Raw genomic sequence first — 24,271 nt, 5'->3', positions numbered from 1 at the left:
GGTTGGGGCGAGGGGGGTTGGGGTGAGGGAGTGAAGGAGGGGTTGGGGTGAGGGGGGTTGGGGCGAGGGGGTGAAGGAGGGGTTGGGGTGAGGGGGGTTGGGGTGAGGGAGTGAAGGAGGGATTGGGATGAGGGTGGTTGGGGTGAGGGGGGTTGGAGTGAGGGAGTGAAGGAGGGGTTAGGGTGAGGGGGTGAAGGAGAGGTTGGGGTCAGGGAGTGAAGGAGGGGTTGGGGTGAGGGGGTTGGGGTGAGGGGTTTGTGGTGAGGGGGGTTGGGGTGAGGGGGCTTGGGGTGAGGGTGTGGAGGAGGGGTTGGGGCGAGCAGTTGGAATAGTAGGGGTGGCTGGTGTGCAACCACACATTAAAAAAATCCATGCACAGGCATCTTCCACCCTTCAGGATGTAGTTTGGGATCCAGAATATTAGGTCCTTCATTGAAAAACCTGTGAACTCATCCCTTTTCGGCATAGAAACAAGTCATCTTCATATCGACGGACTGTCTATGATGATGATGATGGTGCAAAGTTACCGAGAGGGTCCTTTACTATGGCAATAACTTCAAGGTGTAAACGACCTTGATCTTTGCTGGAACAAAAAGAAGAACTCCAGTTATGTTCAACTTCTTATCTGCAGTAATGGATCTTGAATACCACAGCATGGTGACAAAATTGAATGTAAGACTTTTTGAAAAAAATGCCTGGAATGAATGATTTGGAATCATGTGTTATCTTCCACGACAGATTGCTGGAGAGGGAAGATAAAGAACTTGCAGCAAACACATTGCAGATACCTTTTGTATTGTTCAATCACAAAGGCTGGACATAGGTTTGTGTGAAAATAAAATTGACTATCTAAATAGATAGGAGTTGCTGCTCAAGCATTCAGGAAGGGAAATGTAATCCATATAACCTAAGTTTGAGCTGTGGAGGGAAGACCTTTCACAGAGCGGTGCTATTTTTCCTTTTGTTTTTTTTTTGCAGAAGCAAGTGGAAGCGAGGTCGCAGGATGAAATATCGCAGCCAGCAAGGTCCAGGTGAACGAGGGAAGGCGAGTGTGCCTCGAATGCTGGGGAAACATCGCTGACCTACATTCTTCCTGGTTAAGCAACACCTCGATTTCAAAATGTTCATGCTTATTTTCAGATCCCTCCATGGCCTCGCCCCTCCCTATCTCTGTAATCTCCCCCAGCCCCACAACCGCTGAGATATCTGCTCTCCTCTAATTCTGCCTTTTTGAGCATCCCTGATGGTAATCACTCAACCTTCTGTTGCCTCGACCCCAATCTCTAAAACCTCTCCACCTCTCATTCCTCCTTTAATCTGCTCCTGAAAACCTCTGTCTTTGACCAAGCTTTTGGTCACCTGTCCTGATATCTGCTTATGTGGCTTGGTGTTATGTTTTTGTCTTATAATACTCTGTGAAATTCCTCAGGACGTTTTACACATTAAAGGCATGATATAAATACAAGTTTTTGTTTTTGTTTTTGCTGATTCCCTTGATTTGACCTTTCATGGTATTATATAGAATGTGCAGCATAGAAACAGGCCATTCAGCCCAACTGGTCCATGTTGGGGTTTAAACTCCACACGAACCTCCTCCCACCCTATCAACATATCCTCCTATTCCTCTACAGTGAGGAGTTCCACAATCACTGGTAGAAACATAGAAACATAGAAAATAGGTGCAGGAGTAGGCCATTCGGCCCTTCGAGGCTGCACCGCCATTCAACAAGATCATGGCTGATCACCCACCGCAGCACCACCCCCCCCCCATGCCCCCTCCACACCCGCCGACCCCCCCAACCGCAAGGACCACATCCAACTCCCTCCCGAACACATCCAATGAACCGGCATCAACTACTCTCCGTGGCAGGGAAACCCACAGGCCAACAACTCCCCGAGTGAAGAAGTCTCTCCCCATCCCAGTCCCAAACAACCCACCCCCCATCTCAAGAACGTCCCCCCGCCCCCCCCACCCCGGCTACGGACCCACCCAACACCGGGAACACTCCCCCCGCACACAACCCGCCCCTTCCCGTCAGAATCCTTCCCAAATGCCGAACACCCTCGGATGTCGAGCCCCCAGCCCCGCCCACCCCGGAGCCACACCCCCCCGATGCCAACCACACCACATCCACCAACCGCCATCTGCGCAGTCAACCCGTCCACCCCACTCTGAACACTCCCCGCACCGAGGCACAGAGCCCCCAGGCCCGCCCCTCCAACACACTTCGCCCCCCCCAGACCTCCGCTGCAATGTGGCCCCTCCCATCCCCCGCCCTGTGTTTCTCCGCCCCCCCCCAACTCCACCACTCTCCCCTCCATCCCCCGCCCCCGTCTCCCCTCCACTTCCCTCTGCCTCCCCACACAGGCTCCCATCTTGGGGGCGGCAGCCTTCTGGGGCTGGGAATTTTAGCCCCCAGCGTGGAAGTCCTGCTCCCGCCGCAGCATTGGCCTTACCACTCCTCAATGGAAGCGGAGCGCAATTTCCCACACTCCTAGCCCCCATCCAAAGGGCCAATGTGTGAGTGCATGCAGTGATTGCTGGCAGCCTATTCAACCTTGGGGGCATCACAGTCCAAAACAACGCCCCCTTCGCAGACTTGGCCTTTGCTGCTGGGGTGAGTGGACAGTGATCAGTAGCAGGAGCCCAGGACACTGAGGTTAACTGCAGTCTCCCCAACTGCAGCCCAGGCTGGGATCCGAATGACAGCCCCCACAGTGAGCAGCTGGAATGTGCAACCTCTCCTGGTCTGCACTGGGGAGCAAGGGAGGTCAAGGGTCAGCACAGAATCAAATCAACCTTGACCCCCAGCTTCCCTCACTCAGGAGAACCAAGTTGCATTGTATCATGACGTCTGTACTCTTCATGACGTCAACACGTTCCAGCGCGCGTCACCCTCGGCCGCCCGCCCACTGTTCCCGCGATCTCTCTCCCCAATGGTCGGGAGCTCCTGTCAATCAGGCCGTGGGCCCGGGTCACGTGCCCCCTCGAGTGCGCGCGCCGCCCAACGGTCGGAGGCGGAGAGAAGGTTCCGGAGCGGGGAGGAGGAGGAAGCGGCGGGGGAGGAGGAGGAAGCGGCGGGGGAGGAGGAGGAAGCGGCGGCGGCGGCGGCGGCGGGGAGCCCCCGGAACCGGCGGGGAGGCTTTCTAAACACCCGGGGTAGGCCTCAGGCCCCCAACAACAGCCTGCGGCTCCGGCGTTTGCCCCGAGCTCGAGTGGGTCAGACCCTTCGGGGAGGCGGGAGGAGATTGTGGGGGCGGCGGAGGGTGTGGACCCGCGGGTGGGCCGGGGAGCTTCACCCACGCCCGCTGTAGGCCTCAGGCCCCAATCACAGCCCACAGGCTGAGTCCGGGTTTGCCCCCCCCCCCCCGCGGTGACAGGCCCAGGGGCTGGCTCACTCTGGCTGCCTGCCTCTCCTCCACGGTCAGGGAAGGAGGGAGAGAGAAAACGGGCAACTCGGGGCCAGTTAGTCTGACATCAGTCCTTGGGGGAAATGCTGCAATCCATTACTACACAAGGGTAACAGGGCACTGAGAAAATCAGGCTCTCAGTCTGCACTCAACATGGTCTTGTGGGAGGGAAATCGTCTTTAATACATTTATTAAGCTTTTTGAGGATGTCAGCAGCAGGGTGGATAAAGGGGAACCAGTGGCTGTAATGTTGCAGGATTTCCAAAACACATTTGATGTGCCACATAAAATGCTGATTGAGAGCTCACGGAGTTGAGGGTAATATATTAGCACGGATAGAGGATTGGTTAACGGACAGAGAGTCGGGATATACGGACCATGTTCCGGTTGGCGGGCTGTAACTAGTGGGGGTACTGCAAGGATCAGTCAGCTTTGGTCTTTGCTTTGGCCTCAGATATTTACAATCTATATTAAAGACTTGGATGAAGGGATCAAGTACAATGTATCCACGTTTGCTGACGATACAAAGCCAGGTGGGAAAGTACGCTGTGAGGAGGACGCAAAGAGCCTGCAAAGGGATCATGGACAGGTCAAGAGAGTGGGCAATAAGGTGGCAGATGGAGTATAATGTGGGGAAATGTGAGGTTGTTCACTTTAGTAGGAAGAATAGAAAAACAATATTTTTTAAATGGTGAAAAACTAATAAATGTTAGTGTTCAGAGAGATTCAGGTGTCCTCGTACAGGAAACACAGAGCGCTGGCATGCAGGTACGGCAAGCAATCAGGAAGGCATGTGGGCCTTTATTGCCAGGGGGTTGGAGTACAAGAGTAAGGAAGTCTTGCTACAATTGTACAAGGCCTTGGTGAAACCACACCTGCAGTACTGTGCATAGTTTTGATCTCCTTATCTGAGGAAGGATATACTTGCCTTAGAGAGAGTGCAATGAAGGTTCACCAGATTGATTCCCGGGATAGGGGGATTGTCCTATGAGGAGGGATTGAGCATTATGCGCCTATACGCTCCGGAGTTTAGAAGAATAAGAGGGGATCTCATTGAAACATGTAAAATTCTGAGGGGGACTGACAGGGTAGATGCTGACAGGTTGTTTCCCCTGACTGGAGAGTCTGGAAATAGGGCCCACAGTCTCAGAATAAGGGGGTTGGCCATATAAGACTGAGATGAGGAGCAATTTCTTCACTCAGAGGTTTGTAAATCTTTGGAATTATCCACCCCAAAGGGCTGTAGGTGCTGAGGTGTTGAGTATATTCAAGGCTGAGATAGATCGATTGTTGGACTCTGGGGGAATCAAGGGATATGGAGATCAGGCAGGAAAGTGGAGCTGAGGTTGAAGTTCAGCCATGATCATATTGAATGGCGGAGCAGGCCCAAGGGGCTGTATGGCCGATTCCTGCGCCTAATTCTTGTGGTCTTTTGTCTTGTCGGTGCCCGGATGGCCCTGGAGAGGGAACATGCGGTGTGCATTGGTTCCTTGATGACTCCCGTGACTGGTGGCACCTCAGGGTATCGGAGTGTCTCATACACACTGGGAACAACATTCTGGTTTAGTTGGGAAGGTTCCCTTTGCTTTTGTTGCTTACTTTGGCGCCTTTTAATTCGATTGGATCACATGTTTGTCAGAACAAGAGAGGAAAGAATATTCCATGGAAGCTGGAATTGTCTGTTTTGATTTTCTGCCCTGGACTTACAGTGATGACTTTTGTGAACTCTTTTACAGGGTATTAGAAGGGGAGGATTTACAGACGGGAAACTCAAACCAAACCACATCAAGATCTGACGGAGTCACTCGATTCATCAGGACCTGAATATCATCGGCCTTTGAAAGTGGAAGGAGAAATGTTTGCCTGTTCTGCCTGTGGGAAAAGATTTCAAATATCAGTGTGACTGGAAAAGCACCGAGACATACACACCCGAATGATATTGTTCCAGTGCACTGACTGGAAAGAGCTTTAACCAGTTACACAGCCTGAAAAAACATCGCACCATTCACAGTGAGGAGAAACCGTACACATGTTCTGTGGGGACCAGGCTTCAACTGATCGTCCAACCTGGAGAGACACACGGACACCCCGCACCATGGAGAAACCGTGGAAATGTGGGGACTTTGGGAAGGGATTCAATTACCCATCCCTGTTGGAAACTCATCACTACAGTCACACCGGGGAGAGGTCGTTTGCTCAGAGTGTGGGAAGGGATTCACTCGCTCATCCACCCTGTCGGCACACCAGCGTCACTGACACCACGTGGACTGGGAAAGTATGTTAAAGGGTAAGACTGTAGAAACGCAGTGGCAAACATTTAAGGAGATATTTCATAACTCTCAGCAAAGATTTATTCGTGAGAAATAAAGATGCTTAGAGAAGGCTGAACCATCCCTGGCTAACTGAGGAAGTAAAGGATGGTATCAAATTTAAAAAAAAGGCATACAGTGTTGTGAAGGACAGTGGAGGCCAGAGGATTGGGAAATTGTTAGAAACCAGCAAAGGACGATTAAAAAAATGATGACAGAAAAGATAACAGTTGAGAGCAAACTAGCAAGAAATATCAGTAAGAGCTTCTACAGGTATATAAAAAGGAACCGAGTAGCTAAAGTAAACATTGGTCCTTTAGAGGATGAGCCTGGAAAATTAATATTGGGAAACACGGAAATGGCAGAGATTTTGAACAAATATTTTGTATTGGTCTTCACGTTAGAGGACACTAAAAACATCTCAATGGTTGATAATCAAGGAGCTATTGTGCGGGGAGGGGTGACTTAAAACAGTCACTATCACTAGAGATAAAGTACTAAGCAAACTAATGGGACTAAAGGTGGACAAGTCCCCTGGACCTGATGGCATGCATCCTCGGGTCTGAAAAGAAGTGGCTGCAGAGATAGTGGATGCACTGGTTGTAATCTACCAAAATTCCCTGAATTCTCCAGCGGACTGGAAAACCGCAAATGTTACATTCCTATTTAAGAGACGGAGACAGAAAGCAGGAAACTATAGACCAGTTAGCCTACCATGTCATTGGAAAATACTGGAGTCCATCATTAAGGATGTAGTAACAGGACATTTAGAAAATCATATTGCAGTCAAGCAGAGTCAGCATGGTTTTATGAAAGGGAAATCATGTTTGACAAAGTTGCTGGAGTTGTTTGAGGATGTAATGAGCAGAGTGGATAAAGGAGAACCTGTTGATGTCATATATTTGGATTTCCAGAAAGCATTCGATAAGGTGCCACACAAAAGGTTACTGCACAAGCTAAGAGCTCACGGGCTTGGGGGTAATATATTAGCATGGATAGAGGATTGGCTAAGTAACAGAAAACAGAGAGTTAGGATAAATGGGTCATTTTCAGGTTGGCAAACTGTAACTAGTGGTGTGCTGCAGGGATCAGTGCTGGGGCTTCAACTATTTATAATTTATATTAATGACTTGGATGAAGGGACTTAGTGTAATGCAGCCAAATTTGCTGCTGATACAAAGATAGGTGGAAAGCAAGTTGTGAGTAGGACGCGAAGAATCTACAAAGGGATTTGGATAGGTTCAGTGAGTGGGCAAAAATCTGGCAGATGGACTATAATGTGGTAAAATGTCAGGTTATCCCCTTTGGTAGGAAAAATTAAAAAAATTATTATTTAAATGAGGACGATTACAAAATGCTGTAATACAAAGAGATCTGGGCGTTCTTATACATGAAACGCAAAAAGTTAGCATGGAAGTACAGCAAACAATCAGGAAGGCAAATGGAATGCTGGCCTTTATTGCAAGGGGGATGGAGTATAAAAGTAGGGAAGTCCTGCTACACCTGTACAGGGCGTTGGTAAGACCACACCTGGAGTACTGCGCAGTTTTGGTCTGGACTTGTCTCTTTTCCCGTGCCGAGGAGATTGCTACACCAGACGGGAGGGGCAACATTTGGGGACACTGATTCCCCACCAATTCCCATTCCCTTCTTGTGGATAATGGAGGGGCCACTGTGTGTAATGTGCAAGTCAGTAAGAATTGTCAGCCAGCTCTTTCTAATTGGAGATGTTCTTCAGTGGAAACTTTCATACTATTGTAGATTTTGTACCAAAGATCAACTTAGGATTAAAGTAAAAGTTCATAATTTTATTGCAAACTAACTTTCTGTTGAGAGTCGCTGAATTAAGGGGAAAGATAACACACACTGTTTCTTAAATGGACACTGCAGCCCCGAGAACACAATCAGCAATATATCCAGAATATTAAAGTCCAGCCCAGTTATAGGATTATTAACATCAGCAGAAACAAACCCCAACTGTCAGAATGAACGTGGTTCAGTTGGGATGTGATTAACAGCAGCGATAACAGCAGATTCCAACCCCTGCAGTCACTTGTGAACTCGCTGGTGTGTCAGTAGGTCGGATGACTGAGTGAATCCCTTCCCACGCTCTGACCAGGTGAACGGTTTCTCCCCAGTGTGAACTCTATGGTGAGTTACAAGTTGGGATGACCCAATGAATCCCTTCCTCCACACGGGGCAGATGAACGGCCTCTCCCCAGTGTGACTGCGTCGATGAATTTCCAGCTCTCACGGTTTTCTGAATACCTTCCCACAGTCCCCACATTTCCATGGTTTCTCCATGGTACGGATATCCTTGTGACTCTCCATGGTTGGACGATCAGTTGTGAATGGTGTGATGTTTTTTCAGGCTGTGTAACTGGATAATGCTCTTTCCACAGGCAGTGCACTGGAACACTCTCACTAGGGTGTGTGTCTTGGTGCCTTTCAAGTCACACTGATGTTTGATATCTTTTCCCACAGACAGAACAGGCAAACATTTCTCCTTCCACTTTCAAAGGCCAATGATATTCAGGTTCTGATGAATCGATTGACTCCGTCAGATCTTGACGTGATGTTTGGTTTGTGTTTCCTGTCTGAAAATCTCCCCTTCTAACACGCTGTAAAAGGAGATAACAAAAATCACTGTCAGTACAAGACAGAAATTCAGAATAGACACATCTAGTTTCCATGGAACATTCTTTCCACTCTTGCTCTTCCAAACCTGTAAATCCCTGTCCCACACATTGTCCCTCCTGCTGTGCTGAAATCCAAATCAACACACATTTCTAGACTGTTTCTCCTCCACTCCCAATTTTCACCACCAATTCTGTCTGGGTTCAGGTCTACACTCACTGGTTCCCCTCCCCCTCCTCCCCTGAAGGAACAGTGCAGATGGAGCTTTACTCTGTATCTTACCCTTGCTGTACCTGCCCTGGGAGTGTATGATGCGACAGTGTAGAGGGAGCTTTACTGTGTATCTGGCTCTTGCTGTATCAACATGGGAATGTTTGATGGGACAGTGTAGAGAGAGCTTTCCTCGATATCTAACCCTTGCTGTACCTGCCCTGGGAATGCTTGCTAGGACAATGTAGAGGGATCTTTGCTTTGTATTTAACACGAGCTGTCCCATCCCTGGGAGTTTTTGGATGGTACAGTGTAGAGGGAGCTTTACTCTGTATCTAACCCATGCTGTACCAGCCATGGGCGTGTTTGACGGACCAGGGTAGAGGGAGCTTTATGGTGTATCTAGGAGCTTTACTCTGTATCTAAATGATGCTATACTTGCCCTGTGAGTTTTTGATGGTAATTGCAGAGCAAGCTTTGCTCTATCTAAACTGTGCTGTACCTGCCCTGGGAGTGATTGATGGGAAGGTATAGAGTGAGATTTTCTCTATCTCACCCGTGCTGCACCTGCCCTGGGAGTGATTGATGGGAAGGTAAAGAGGGAGATTTTCTCTATCTAAACTGTGCTGTACCTGCCCTGGGAGTGATTAATGGGAAGGTAAAGAGGGAGATTTTCTCTATCTAACCCATGCTGTACCTGCCCTGGGAGTGATTGATGGGAAGGTATAGAGGGAGATTTTCTCTATCTAACCCATGCTGTACCTGCCCTGGGAGTGATTGATGGGAAGGTATAGAGTGAGATTTTCTCTATCTAACCCGTGCTGTACCTGCCCTGGAAGTGTCTAATTAGTGAGTGAAGACCAGAAGCACAAACGAATATAAGAAATAGGAGCAGCAGCAGGCCATACTGCCCCTCGAGCCTGCTCCGCCACCCAACACGATCATGGCTGATCCGATCATGGACTCAGGTCCAATTCCCTGCGCTCCATATAACCCTTTATTCCCTTATCAGTTAATAAACTGTCTATTTCTGTCTTAAATTTATTCAATGTCCCATCTTCCACAGCTCTCTGAGGCAGCGAATTCCACAGATTTACAACCCACCGGAAGCTGGGCAGGTGGAAGAGGTATCAGTGGGAGAGCATTTTGGTGGTAGTGATCATAATTCAGTTGGATTTAGGTTGGATATGGAAAAGGACAAAGATAGACCAGGAATCATCCCCATAGGCAGTCCCTCAGAATCGAGGAAGACTTGCTTCCACTCCCAAAGTGAGTTCTTTGATGGCTGAACAGTCCGATATGAGAGCCACAGACCCTGTTGCAGGTGAGACAGACATTCGTCGAGGGAAGGGGTGGGTGGGGCTGGTTTGCCGCGCGCTCCTTCCGCTGCCTGCGCTTGACCTCTTCACGCTCTTTGCGTTGAGACTCGAAGAGCTCAACGCCCTCCCGGATGCACTTTCTCCACCTCGGGCGGTCTTCGGCCAGGACCTCCCAGGTGTCAGTGGTGATGCCGCACTTTATCAGGGAGGCTTTGAGGGTGTCCTTATAATGTTTCCGCTGCCCACCTTTGGCTCGTTTACCACGAAGGAGCTCTGCATAAAGCATTTGCTTCGGGAGTCTCGTATCTGGCATGCGAACTATGTGGCCTGCCCAGCGAAGTTGATCGAGTGTGTTCAGTGCTTCAAGATCGGGGATGTTAGCCTGGTCGAGGACACTGATGTTGGTGCGCCTGTCCTCCCAGGGAATTTGCAGGATCTTGCGGAGACATCATTGGTGATATAGCTCCAGCGACTTGAGGTGCCGTCTATACATCGTCCATGCCTCAGATCCATACAGGAGGACGGGTATTACTACAGCCCTGTAGACCATGAGCTTGGTGGTAGATTTGAGGGCCTGGTCTTCAAACACTCTTTTCCTCAGATGGCCGAAGACTGCACTGGCGCACTGGAGGTGATGTTGAATCTCCGCATCAATGTCTGCCTTTGTTGATGAGAGGCTCGCGAGATATGGGAAATAGTCCATGTTATCGAGGGCCGCGCCGTGAATCTTGATGATTGGAGGGCAGTGCTGTGCAGCGGTAACAGGCTTGGTGGAGGACCTTTGTCTTACGGATGTTAAGTGTAAGGCCCATGCTTTCATATGCCTCAGTGAATACATTGACTATATCCTGGAGTTCAGCCTCTGAATGTGCACAGACGCAGGCATCGTCCACATACAGCAGCTCCACGACAGAGGTTGGGGTGATCTTGACCTGGCCTGGAGGTGGCGTAGGTTAAACAGCTTCCCACTGGTTCTGTAGTTTAGTCTCACTCCAGCGGGGAGCTTGTTGATTGTGAGGTGGAGCATGTCAACGAGGAAGATTGAGAAGAGTGTTGGAGCGATAACGCAGCCCTGTTTGACCCCGGTCCGGACGTGAATTGGGTCTGTAATGGATCAGTTGATAAGGATCACAGCCTGCATGTCATCGTGAAGCAGGCGAAGGATGTTGACAAACTTTTGGGGGCATCCGAAACGGAGGAGGGTGCTCCATAGACCCTCATGGTTGACGGTGTCAAAGGCCTTTCTAAGATCGAGAAAGGCCATGTATAAGGGCTCGCGCTGCTCCCTGCATTTTTCCTGCAGCTATCACGTTGCAAAGATCATGTCCGTTGTGCCCCGTCGGGGACAAAATCAGCATTGTCATTCCGGGAGGAGCTCCTCGGCCACAGGGAGAAGACGATTGAGGAGAACTCTAGCAACAACTTTCCCAGTGGCTGATAGCAGGGAGATTCCCCTGTAGTTGCCGCAGTCGGATTCGTCCCCTTTTAAAAAAAAAAAAAAAAAATGGTCACAATCACTGCACCTCTGAGATCTCCCAGCATGCTCTCCCTCCAGATGAGAGAAATGAGGTCATGTATCCGTGCCAACAGTGCCTCTCCGCCATACTTTAGCGCCTCAGCAGGGATTCCATCCGCACCCGTTGTTCTTGAGCTGTTTTATGGCTTTGCCTACCTTGTGCAACGTTGGAGTTTCACTGAGTTGGTGGCGATCGCATGCTGCAGGATGGAGCCGAGAACACTCGAGTCAAAGGCAGAGTCTTGATTGAGGAGATCTTCAAAGTGCTCCTTCCATCGGGCCCTGACAGCCTCGGTGTCCTTGATGAGTGTTTCCCCGTTCTTGGCCAGGAGTGGGGTAGGGCCTTGGGAGTTTGGACCATAGGTTGCCTTGACTGCCGTGAAGAATCCTCGCATACCGTGACTATCGGCCAGTTGTTGTATCTCCTGTGCTTTCTCCATCCACCACCTGTTCTTTAGGTCCTGAGTTTTTAGTTGGACCTGAGCCTTGAGCCATCTGTAATGTTGTTTTGCAGCTCCCGAGTTGGAATATTGCTTGAGGCTCAGAAATGCTTTGCGCTTGCGATCTATTACTTCTTCGATCTCCTGGTCATTTTCATCAAACCAGTCCTGATGTTTCCTGGTTGAGTGACCAAGTGTCTCTTCACTGGTTCGAGAGACCTGGAGGGCAGACCAAGCGCGTGGTATTCAGCATCTCAGGGTCATCAAGGCACGCCAGATTGGCTGTGAGGCGCTTGCTGTATAGGGCTCTCTTAGCTGGGTCTCTATATACCCCAGCATTAAGGGACAGGATATATCTTCATTTAGAAAAACACAGATTAATAAAGAACAGCCAGCATGGATTTGTTCAGGGAAGGTCGGGTCTGACTAACTTCATTGAATTTTTTTGAGGAGGTAACAAAGAGGGTTGATGAGGGTAGTGTGTTTGCTGTAGTGCATATGGATTTTAGCAAGGCATTTGATGGTCCCACATGGCAGACTGGTCACAAAAGTAAAAGCCCATGGGATTCAAGGCAAAGTGGCAAGTTGGATCCAAAATTGACTTAGTGGCAGGAAGCAAAGGGTCATGGTCGATGGGTGTTTTTATGACGGGAAGGCTGTATTCAGTGGGGTTCTGCAGGGCTCAGTACTAGGTCCCTTGCTTTTTGTGGTATATATCAATGATTTAGACTTGAATGTGGGGGATATGATTAAGAACCCTGCAGATGATACTAAAATCGGCTGTGTGGTTGATAATGAAGAAGAAAGCTGTCGGCTGCAGGAAGATATGAATGAACTGATCAGGTGGGCTGAACAGTGGCAAATGGAATTCAATCTGGAGAAGTGTGAGGTAATGTATTTGGGGAGGGCGAACAAGGCAAGGTAATACACATTAAATGGTAGGACACTGAAGTGTAGAGGAACAAAGGGACCTTGGAGGCCATGTCCACAAATTACTGAAGGTAACAGGACAGGTAGATAAGGTGGTTAAGAAGGCATATGGAATACTTGCCTTTATTAGCCGAGGCATAGAATGCAAGAGCAGGAAGGTTATGCTTGAACTGTTTAAAACACTAGTTAGGCCACAGCTAGAGTACTGCATGCAGTTCTGGTCACCACATTACAGGAAAGATGTGATTGCACTGGAGAGGGTACAGAGGAGATTTACGAGTGTGTTGCCTGAACTGGAGAATTTTAGCGATGAGGAAAGATTGGATAGGCTGGGCTTGTTTTCTTTGGAACAGAGGAGGCTGAGGGGAGACTTAATTGAGGTGTATAAAATTATGAGGGGCCTAGTTGGAGTGGATAGGAAGGACCTATTCCCCTTAGCAGAGGGTCAACAACCAGGGGGCGTAGGTTTAAAGTGGTAGCAGGTTTAGAGGGTGGTGGGGGTCTGGAACACACCGCCTGAAAGGGTGGTAGAGGCAGAAACCCTCGTTGCATTTAAAATGAACTCGGATATGCATTTGAAGTGCCGCGACCTACAAGGCCATGGACCAAGAGATGAAAAGTGGGATATGGCTTGATAGTTCTTTGTCGGCTGGCATGGACACGATGGGCTGGAATGGCTTCATTCAATGCTGTAAACTTCTGTGGTTCTATGATCCTGTACGTACAGTGATGATGTTTGTAAATGGTGAGAAATATAGAAGATTAAAGGGTGATCTAATTGAGGTGTTTAAGATTAAAGGAGTTGATAGGGTGGATGGAGAGAAACGATTTCCTCTGGTGGAGGAGTCCACAACAAGGGGTCACAACCTTAAAATCAGAGCCAGGCCGTTCAGGGTGATGTCAGGAAGCACTTCCTCACACAAATGCTGATTGGCTGTTTCTCTTTGTTGGAGAGTCTGGAACTAGGGGTCATAGTCTCAGGATAACGGACGGCCATTTAGGACTGAGATGAGGAGAAATGTCTTCACTCAAAGGGTTGTGAATCTTTGGAATTCTCTGCCCCAAAGAGCTGTGGATGCTCAGTCGTTGAGTGTATTCAGGGCTGAGATCAATAGATGTTTGGACACTAAAGAAATCAAGGGATACGGGGATAGTGCGGGAAAGTGGAGCTGAGGTAGAAGATCAGCCTTGATCTTATTGAATGGGACAGCAGGCTTGAGGGACTGTTTAACCTACTCCTGCTCCTATTTCTTATGTTCTTAAAGCCTAGTGGAAATCTGGAACTCTGTTCACCATAAAACAGAGGCTGGGGGCCAATTGAAAATTCCAAAACTGAGATTGATAGATTGTCCTTAGGCAAGTGTATTAATGGCGATGTAACCAAGGCAGGTAGACGGAGTTAAAATACTGATCAGCCACAATCTCATTGAATGGTGGGACAGGCTCAAGGAGCCGAATGGCCTATTCCTGTTCCTATGTTCCTACTTACAGTGATGACTTTTGTAAACAGCTTTTACAGGGGATTAGAAGGGGAGGAAATACGGACAGGATTAAACCTGGGCCCCTCCTGTTCCTATGACTGTCACACTGGGCATACCTTTACCCACTGAGCCATTGGGAGGAGGGTCCAGTGACCCTGCTGGAAAATGCACGTGTGAGGCCTCAGGCGAGGACAGTGGAATAGCCTGTCGCCACTCACTCTCGAGGTTCATACATGGAGATTGGGCACATGGGTCACATATTGGAGAGAAACTGGTAATTGTAGAACTGAACCCAGCCAGAGTCAGCACCTTCAGGGGAGGAGAGGGAGGGGGACGAGTGAGTGTGGAACTGAACCCAGCCAGAGTCAGCACCTTCAGGGGAGGAGAGGAGAGAAGGATAAAATAATAAGAATTTGTGCAATGTGCCTTGTGCCTTGCTCTCTCCCTGGATCCTGAAACTACTGAACTCACTCTTTCCCATCTGAAGTCTACAGGCTCTAAAACTGAAGCTTGGTGGCCCTCAGTCCCGACTCCTTGATTTACCTCCCCTTCTCTCCTCCTTTTTCCCCCTGGGTTGTGTTCCACACTCTGGACCTTGGGCCTTCCCCAGGGATTCTCAGTATGAACAGGGGGGATGTGTGTTGAGACAAGATGTCCCAGCTCTCCACCTTTAAAGGGACAAAGAGAGGACCAGCTGGGCTGAATGGCCCTGCTTAATGACATCACTGCAGTGCCTAGCAACCAACCTCCCTGAGCCCTGCTCATTATGGGCTGGGTTTAGTGTTTGATGGGACAGTGTAGAGGGAGCTTTACTCTGTATCTAACCCGTGCTGTACCTGCCCTTGAAGTGTTTTAGAACATAAGAAATAGGAGCAGGAGTAGGCCATTTGGTCCCTTGAGCCTGCTCCGCCATTCAATATCATGGCTGATCTGATCATGGACTCAGCTCCACTTCCCTGCCCGCTCCCCATAACCCTTTATTCCCTTATCGCTCAAAAATCTGTCTATCTCCGCCTTTAATATATTCAATGACCTAGCCGCCACAGCTCTCTGGGGCAGAGAATTCCATGGATTTATAACCCTCTGAAAGAAGAAATTTCTCCTCATCTCAGTTTTAAAAGGGCGGCCCCTTATTCTAAGTCTTTGTGCCCTAGTTTTAGTTTCCCCTATGAATGGAAATATCCTCTCTGCATCCACCTTGTCGAGCCCCCTCATTATCTTATAAGTTTCAATAATATCACCTCTCATTCTTCTGAACTCCAATGAGTTGAGGCCCAACCTACTCAACCTATCCTCATAAGTCAACCCCCTAATCTCTGGAATCAACCTAGTGAACCTTCTCTGAACAGCCTCCAAAGCAAGTATATCCTTCCTTAAATACATAGACCAAAACATATGATGGTTAAAATCACCCATGATTATTGCCGTTCCTTTTTTACAAGTCTCCATTATTTCTTGATTTATACTCCATCCAATCGTGTAGCTACTGTTAGGGGCCTATAGACTACGTCCACCAGTGACTTTTTCCTTTTATTATTCCTTATCACCACCCAAACTGATTCAACCTCTTGATCCTCTGAGCCAATATCGTTTCTCACTAACGCACTGATCCCATCCTTTATTAACAGTGCAACCAGAACTCCTTTTCCTTTCTGTCTGTCCTCCTGAATTGTCAAATACCCCTGAATATTTTGTTCCCAGTCCTGGTCACCTTGCAACCATGACTCTGTAATGGCTATCAGATCTCTTTGTGCCGTCAACTCATCTATTTTGTTACGAATGCTACGTGCATTTAGACAAAGAGTTTTCAATTTATTTTACCCTTTTGTCTTGTTTCCTCTGACTTCAAATTCACTTTCTACTTATTTGATGGGACAGTGTAGAGGGAGCTTTACTTTGTATCTAACCTGAGCTGTACCTGGTCTGGGTATGTTTGATGGGACAGTGTAGAGGGAGCTTTACTCTGTACCTGACCAGAACATGTTTCAGGCACACACTCGGTGTTCAGAATACTCATAGAATACATTGTCGACGTGAACCCAGCCAGAGTCAGCACCTTCAGGGGAGGGGAGGGAGGGGAGCCAGTGAGTGTAGAACTGAACCCAGCCAGAGTCAGCACCTTCAGGGGAGGAAAAAAACAGCGAGAAGAAAGAAATGATGGAGGTGGTGCGATGGGTTTGGCTTTCAGCTCCGGGAGGAGGGAGAGTGTGTGGGATGGGGATTTACAGCTTTGGGGGAACAAGAGAGGAAAGAATGTTTCATTGAAACTAGAATTGTCTATTCTGAATTTCTATCCTGCCCTTTCAGTAGTGAGTTTTGTAAACTCCTTTTACAGGGTTTTAGAAGGGGAGGATTTACAGACGGGGAATTGGAACCAAACATCACGTCAAGATCTGACAGAGTCACTCGATGCATCAGGACCTAAATATCATCGGCCTTTGAATGTGGAAGGAGAAATGTTTGTCTGTTCTGTCTGTGGGAATAGATTTCAAACATCAGTGTGACTGGGAAAGCACCGAGACACACATACCCGAGTGAGAGTGTTCCAGTGCACTGACTGTGGAAAGAGCTTTAACCAGTTACACAGCCTCAAAAAACATCGCACCATTCACAGTGGGGAGAAACCGTACACGTGTTCTGTGTGTGGACGAGGCTTCAACTGATCGTTCAACCTGGAGAGACACAAGGACATCCACACAATGGAGAAACCATGGGAATGTGGGGACTGTGGGAAGGGATTCAGTTACCTGCCTGAGCTGGAAATTCATCGACGCAGTCACACTGGGGAGAGGCCATTCACCTGCTCTGATTGTGGGAAGGGATTCATTAATTCATCCCACCTGAAGACACACCAGCGAGTTCACACTGGGGAGAGACCTTTCAAATGTTCGGACTGCGGGAAATGCTTTAAAAGTTCCGGGCCCCTGGGCCGCCATAAACTTTTAAATATTCTGACTGTGAGAAGAACTTTAAAACCAAAACGGAGCTGCTGATACACCAGCGAGTTCACACTGGGGAGAGACCGTTCACCTGTTCCGTGTGTGGGAAGGGATTCTCTGTGTCATCTCAGCTCACTATGCACCTCCTTATTCACACCAATAAGAGGCCTTTTAAATGTTCTGACTGTGAGCAGAGCTTTAAAAGCAGAAATAGTTTGATGATGCACCAACGTATCCACACCAGGGAGAGACCGTTCACCTGCTCCGTGTGTGGGAAGGGATTCAGTGATTCATCCACCCTGCTGACACACCAGCGAGTTCACACCAGGGAGAGGCTGTTCACCTGCTCTGAATGCGGGAAAGGATTCACTACATCATCCGACCTGCTGAAACAGCAGCGAGTTCACAAGTGACTGCAGGGTTTGTATTCTGCTGTGAATCACATTGGGACTGAACCGTGTTCATTCTGACAATCGGGCTGTGTTTCTCCTGTAACTGGGCTGGAGTTTAATTTTCTGGATATCTGACAAATAAATCAGCTTTGGTTCCAACACACAGTGTGTCCATTCCTTGATTTCTCCAATATAAGAGAAGAAGAATTGTTGTCCTGTTACCAACTGTTCCTTTTTTGGAACTTTTCTCCTTCATTTAACAAAGACCTGTCCTTATGTAGCACCTCACATGACCTCAGGATGTCCCAAAGTGCTTTAGAGCCAATGAAGTACAACAACACTGTTATAGAGAAAGATTTTCCCCTCGGGCAATGGCACTTGTAGCATAGATGTTAGAATGAAATATGTAATTGTAGTATTAAATGCGTATGTAAAATGTATAAAGATGGCTACTTGTGGTTTAGTAAAGCCCCAAGGGATTTCAGCCAGCATAAAGAGGCTGCATTCTGAGTTACTGATAACGGCTGTTTTCTCACACAGGGATACACATGAGCTCTGCAGATGTCCCTAATCAACGGGCTAATAGGCCACAGATGAGACGTCCCGGTCCATGTTAGAACAATACGACTCTGTAACAGGACTAAGATAAGGAGACTGTCCAAAGACAGCACCCAAGGACAGTAAGATAAGGGGGCGGGGGGGGGCCCAGACCATGTCACAAGACCATGAATAATCCTTAGTAACACATGAGACAATCACGCAGTCACATAATGGTTAGAGACCACTTCTATTGGTCGATTTGAATCTATATGTAATCTATAATCAATATGATTGGATAGTGTCCGGCCAAAATGGGCTGATGTAACTGTAGTAAACTGTTGTAAAACATATAAAAATCCATGAAACCCTTTGTTCGGCGGAGAGAGGTACCTGGACCCACCAGTTGCTTCATCTCCCCGCCGGCGTAATAAACCGTTTTGATGTATGGACCGACCCTGAGTGACAAGTGATTCTTGGAAGGTACATTCGCGCTAACAACTCCAAAGTACATTTGAAGTGCATTCACTGTTGTAGTATAGGAAATGCAGCAGATGATTTACACACAGCAAGCTGCCATGAACAGCAATGGCCAGATAATCTGTTTGAGTGATATTGGTTGAGAGCTGATGGGGCCTCGTTTGAATGACTCATCTGAAAGATGGCAACACTGACAGTGCAGCAATCCTGTGCTGTACCTGCCCTGGGAGTGTTTGATGGGACAGTATAGAGGGCGCTTTACTCTGTATCTAACCCCGTGCTGTACCTGACCTGGGAGTGTTTGATGGGACAGTGTACAGGGAGCTTTACTCTGTATCTAACCCGTGCTGTACCTGCCCTGGGAGTGTTTGCTGGGACAGTGTAGAGGGAGCTTTACTCTGTATCTAACCTCGTGCTATACCTGACCTGGGAGTGTTTGATGGGACAGTGCACAGGGAGCTTTACTCTGTATCTAACCCCGTGCTGTACCTGCCCTGGGAGTGTTTGCTGGGACAGTGTAGAGGGAGCTTTACTCTGTATCTAACCCGTGCTGTACCTGACTGGAGAGTGTTTCAGGCAGACACTTGGTGCTCAGAATACACTATTCCATGGCAGTGACATCCATCACCTCGATGAGAACAAAATTTAACCCAAAGATAAGAGAAACCCATCAGTACCTCCCCTGGACACAGATCCGGAGGGACAGTGAGTTTCCCGAACATTGTTGTACAGTGTGCTTGAAAGTTCCTCCCTGGGTCTGAGCCTTTTGGTGATGATTTGAATTTGATGCCCTCGAGTTACTGACTCATCGACTGGTGGAAATAGTTTATCCTCATTTACCTGATCAAACTTTGAACACCTCCCTCCGATCTCCAATTACCCTTTGTTCTAATGAAAAGAGCCCCAGTTTCTCCAATCTCCCCTGATAACTAAAGCCTCTCTTCCCTGGTATCATCTCAGTGAATCTCTCTGCACCCTCTCCATGGCCTCGACATCCTTCCTGGTGTAAGATCCCCAAAACCTGACACAATATTCAAACTGCAGCCTAAACAATGATTTGTGCCGGTTTACATGCCCTCTGCCCTTTTGTACTCCACACCCCTATTTCTAAAACCTAGGACCATGTGCTGTTTAACCACTTTATTAACTTGTCCTCCTACTTTTAAAGATTTGTCTAACTGAAACCCTTGTAGATTTTAAACATATTAACATAGCATGGCTAAAACACAGACATAAACTGGCTGATATAATGTGCATCATGGGAAAGAGAAGTTTAGTCTGAGTTCGAAACTCAAACAATCGATTCACTGCAGACAGGTCACCATGGCAACACTGATAAGACATTCCATTCACTGAACCCACTGTAATCAGATCAGGGGAAAGAACAGGGTTTGTCTGTTAGTAATCACAATGTAAGCTTAAACCAGAATGAGTAACACAATAGTTTAGATTATAATGTGTGATGTTTATACCTATAATTGTGAAACTATAAAAAATAACTAACATCGGGCAGGGGAGTTTAAGGATAATGACAAAATTAGTGAAGAAAAGTAACTGCTGGGAACCAGGGAAAGTGTCCTTGTAAATCACAGATTAGAGAAGTTCTAGCAGACTTTTCCTCACTTCCTGCCCAAACCCAGCAGAGAAGACAAAGGAGAGTCCAGTGCCAGAGGTGGATCAGTGCAGGGTATAAAAGTGAGGGGAGACTGATGTAAGGGGGCAGTCGGGACTGGAGGCACCGGAGATCAAACTCGGCACCCGAGGTTCCATCCAGTGGGCTGACCTGGTGTCAGTTACTGTGGACACGCGGGACTTGTATCTTTACTCTGATGTGGTAGAACACAGAGAATCTGGTCAAATTATAGTTCTTAAGATATTAAAGTTGCTGATAATCATTGAATATATTTAAGGTGGAGTTAGACAGAGTTTTGAAAGATCAGGGAGTGAAGGGTTATGGGGAGTGGGCAGGGAAGTGGAGTTGAGGCCAGGATCAGATCAGCCATGATCTTATTGAATGTCAGAGCAGGCTCGAGGGGCCAGATGGCCTACTCCTGCTCCTATTTCTTATGTTCTTCTGTTCTAACACTAGGCTCTCGATCCTTAACAAGACAAGGAATTAGCTAGAATCTTACAACCCTAAATCTCGCTGCTCCTTTACTCCATTGAAAGTTTTACCATTTAATGTACATTTCCTCCCTTTTTCTTCCTCCCAAAATCTATCGCAGCACATTTCTCTGCATTAAATTTCATTTCACATCTACCTGCCCCAATTACTGACCTGTGTATTGACAATGAAGGCACTTAAAATCCTCTTCACAGTTGGCTATGGGCCCTTTTTGGCATTCCCTGGAGAGTTTGATCATGTGCCCCATATACCCAAGCCCAGATGACAGAATAGCTTAACTCCCAGGCCTTAGCCATAACCCCTAAACCCAATCCTAGTTCCCAGACTAACAATAAACACTAAAACTAATCCCAAACCTTAACAGAGAATCCAATTTACCAAAAAGAAGAAACCAGAATAGGAAGAAACATACTCTTAATTAGAATAATTTAAAACAATGAAAATAACTAAACCGAACTCCAGACCCGAACTCTCATAAACCTAAACCTTGTAACCTTTAAATCTAGCCCAGCCCCAAAACCTAACCCTAACTCCAAACCCCAACCCACATAAACCGAAACCTAAAACTTGTAAACACAGAACCCCAGCCCCAAAACCAAACCCTAACCCAAGACCCTAACCCCACTAAAATCTAACCCCAACATAAAACATAACAGTCCAGACCCCAACCCTAACTCTGGATCCTAAACCCCAGAAACCGAACCCTAACCAAAACCTGCACAGCCCACACCACAGCTCCCAAACCCAATCCTAACCCCAGACCATAGACCCCAAGACTGAACCCTAACCTAAAACATATTAATGCAGACCCTAACCCCAAGACCTAACTCTAAATGCCCCTTAATCAACTCCCAGCCCTTCCCTCCTCCTCCTCAAGGAAACAGGAACTAAACAGAACTGTGTGTAAAACAGAGGCCTAAACCGCCCTCCCCTGGGCAGACCAGGAAACAGAAGGGTGTACAACAATCGGGGACAACAGACGACGTAGGGAACCAAACCAAAAATAAAACAAAACACTGGATTGAACGAAGACGGTAATAACAAAAACATTACAGAACTAACCCCCAAACTATAACAAAACTTTAAAAAAGTACAAAACAAAAAATTTTAATAAAAAAAAAGATTTATTAAAATCAAAAAACAAAAATTTACAGGAAGTAAGGGAAGAATGAGATAAAAGACTTAAAAGAAACGAACAAACTGTCAGTAAATCAAAACATTAGACCCCTACAAAAAACCCCAACCACGGAAATTCAACCAGGTGAGCATCACACTATGCACAAACACGAACAAAAAGGGGCCAGAGCTCCACATTTGTACCTAACAAACAGGGAGCACCACTGAGCACACAGAGACAACACACAGGAGTATAAGCAAGAACCATAACACCAGACAAAGCACACAATTAACACCTCATCACTGAGAGGGAGGAGGTTTAAATAGTTTCTTTCCCACCTCCCAGCCTTCTCATTCCGACTGACCTGGTGGAAGGTAGGGAGCTCGAAACCCTCCATAACCTCTCACTGTAAGGTTATCGATCTGATACCCTCTGACCCTTGAACCCCCGACCCACTTGCTTTTCCTGGTCTCTGATGAAGCACCAGTAAGGGTGAAACATTAGGCCTATAGACTACAATCAACCACCTAGACGATGGATCATGAAGTGAGTATAAATCCGCCCCCCCCCCGGAAAAAACCCCACCTTACTTTTCTCCCCCCCCACCCTTGGGAGACTTCTTCCCCTCTCTCTCTCTCCACATTTCCAAACCGCTGTGCTGGTTTTTTTCCTTTTTAAAAAAAAAAAGGCCGATCTCTCATTTCTCTTCGTTCTTAACAAAAAATGTTCTCCGTACCAGCTCTAATTGTACTGCTATTTAGAACTAGTGGGATAAGTGCTTTCTGCGGGACTTACCTCCCCCCGCCCCTCCACCCTACCCAACGGAACACTGTTGCCATTGAACCGCTACGTGCACACACACCTCGAGTGTCACCTCGAGTCTCATTGCCGAGAGCATGCAGAAATCAAGCGCAGGCAGCAGAAGGAGCGTGCGGCAAACCAGTCCCACCCTCCCTTACCCTCAACGACTATCTGTCCCACCTGTGACACAGACTGTAATTGTCATATTGGACTGCTCATCATAGGCAGTCCCTCGGAATTGAGGAAGACTTGCTTCCACTCGTAAAATGAGTTCTGAGGTGGCTGAACAGTCCAATACGAGAATCACAGTCCCTGTCACAGGTGGGACAGATAGTCGTTGAGGGAAAGGGTTGGTGGGACAGGTTTGCCGCATGTTCTTTCCGCTGCCTGCGCTTGATTTCTTCTTGCTCTCGGCGACGAGACTCGAGATGCTCAGCGCCCTCCCGGATGCACTTCCTCCACTTAGAGCGGTCTTTGGCCAGGGACTCCCAGGTGTCGATGGGGATGTTGCACTTTATCAGGGAGGCTTTGAGGGTGTCCTTGTAATGTTTCCACTGCCCACCTTTGGCTTGTTTGCCATGAAGGAGTTCCGAGTAGAGCGCTTGCTTTGGGAGTCTCGTGTTGGGCATGAGAACAACGTGGCCTGCCCGGTGGAACTGATCAAGTGTGGTGAGTGCTTTAATGTTGGGAAAGTTGGCCTGGTCAAGGACGCTAACGTTGGTGCGTCTGTGCTCCCAGGGGATTTGTAGGATCTTGCGGATCCTCGATGATTCAGTCAAATGAGAACTCACTTTGAGTGGAAGCAAGTCTTCCTTGATTCCCAGGGATGCCCAATGATGATGACACACACAAGATTTAAGAAAATAATTAAAAAACAATCAAAGGAAAGAGTGCTTCCTAAATTCTCCCTCCTCCTCCCCCCACGCTGTCCTCCAACACGGCAAGGACCCTGATCAACCCGCTAAGACCATAAAAGGACATAACCTCCCTTCCCCATCCTGCAACTGAATGACTCATTAAAACAACCCTCTCTCAAAAAGACAGTTAAAATAAATAAAAAAATAACAAAAAACTAATAACATTTAAAATTAAAAAAATAAAAATCAGCACATCAAAGTACATAAATCAATCTTCCCAAAAGAAGGTAATAGCGACTTAAAATCAACCACCTTCAAAATCCAGAGACCAATCGCTTCCCTGGAAACAACAAGCCCTCCGCTCCAACCCGCTCCCTCGGCCGCATGTTAAATCTAGCCCGAGGCTTTTAATCATCTCTAGGCCCAAAAATAACCAACAACGAATTGACCTGATTACTCGATCCATAAAAGCCACAAAAATTAAAGAGACCACAACCCACACCACCGAACCGTGACCCCCTCCCCCCCCCACACAACCTAACCGAGAACCCCCCCCCCACACACAAGCTAACCGAGAACCCCCCCCCCACACACAAGCTAACCGAGAACCCCCCCCCACACACAATCTAACCGAGAACCCCCCCCCACACACAATCTAACCGAGAACCCCCCCCCACACACAATCTAACCGAGAACCCCCCCCACACTCACAATCTAACCGTGACCCCCCCCACACACACAATCTAACCGAGAACCCCCCCCACACACAA

The 24,271-nt window shown here is 47.7% G+C and overlaps 1 protein-coding gene, 1 long non-coding RNA gene and 1 pseudogene across 3 annotated transcripts in view; 2 read left to right on the top strand and 1 right to left on the bottom strand.

Moving 5' to 3' along the window:
• Positions 1 to 24,271, bottom strand: part of LOC139254513 (zinc finger protein 585A-like) — a 101,984-nt gene that overhangs the window by 26,563 nt on the left and 51,150 nt on the right. The window lies entirely within an intron of this gene.
• Positions 1 to 24,271, top strand: part of LOC139254511 (zinc finger protein 850-like) — a 73,137-nt pseudogene that overhangs the window by 14,740 nt on the left and 34,126 nt on the right.
• LOC139254515 (uncharacterized) lies at positions 3,082 to 18,574 on the top strand. Of its 2 annotated transcripts, none has more exons than XR_011592029.1 (3): positions 3,082 to 3,160; positions 5,148 to 5,698; positions 18,125 to 18,574. It is a non-coding gene; the product is annotated as an uncharacterized lncRNA (long non-coding RNA). The 2 variants fall into 2 exon arrangements; XR_011592028.1 differs by lacking the exon at positions 18,125 to 18,574 and adding an exon at positions 16,589 to 17,330.

The sequence above is a fragment of the Pristiophorus japonicus genome, unplaced genomic scaffold (genome assembly GCF_044704955.1).
Source record: "Pristiophorus japonicus isolate sPriJap1 unplaced genomic scaffold, sPriJap1.hap1 HAP1_SCAFFOLD_557, whole genome shotgun sequence".
In the NCBI taxonomy this organism is placed as follows: domain Eukaryota; kingdom Metazoa; phylum Chordata; class Chondrichthyes; family Pristiophoridae; genus Pristiophorus; species Pristiophorus japonicus.
This window is presented reverse-complemented; position numbering and strand designations above follow the sequence as displayed.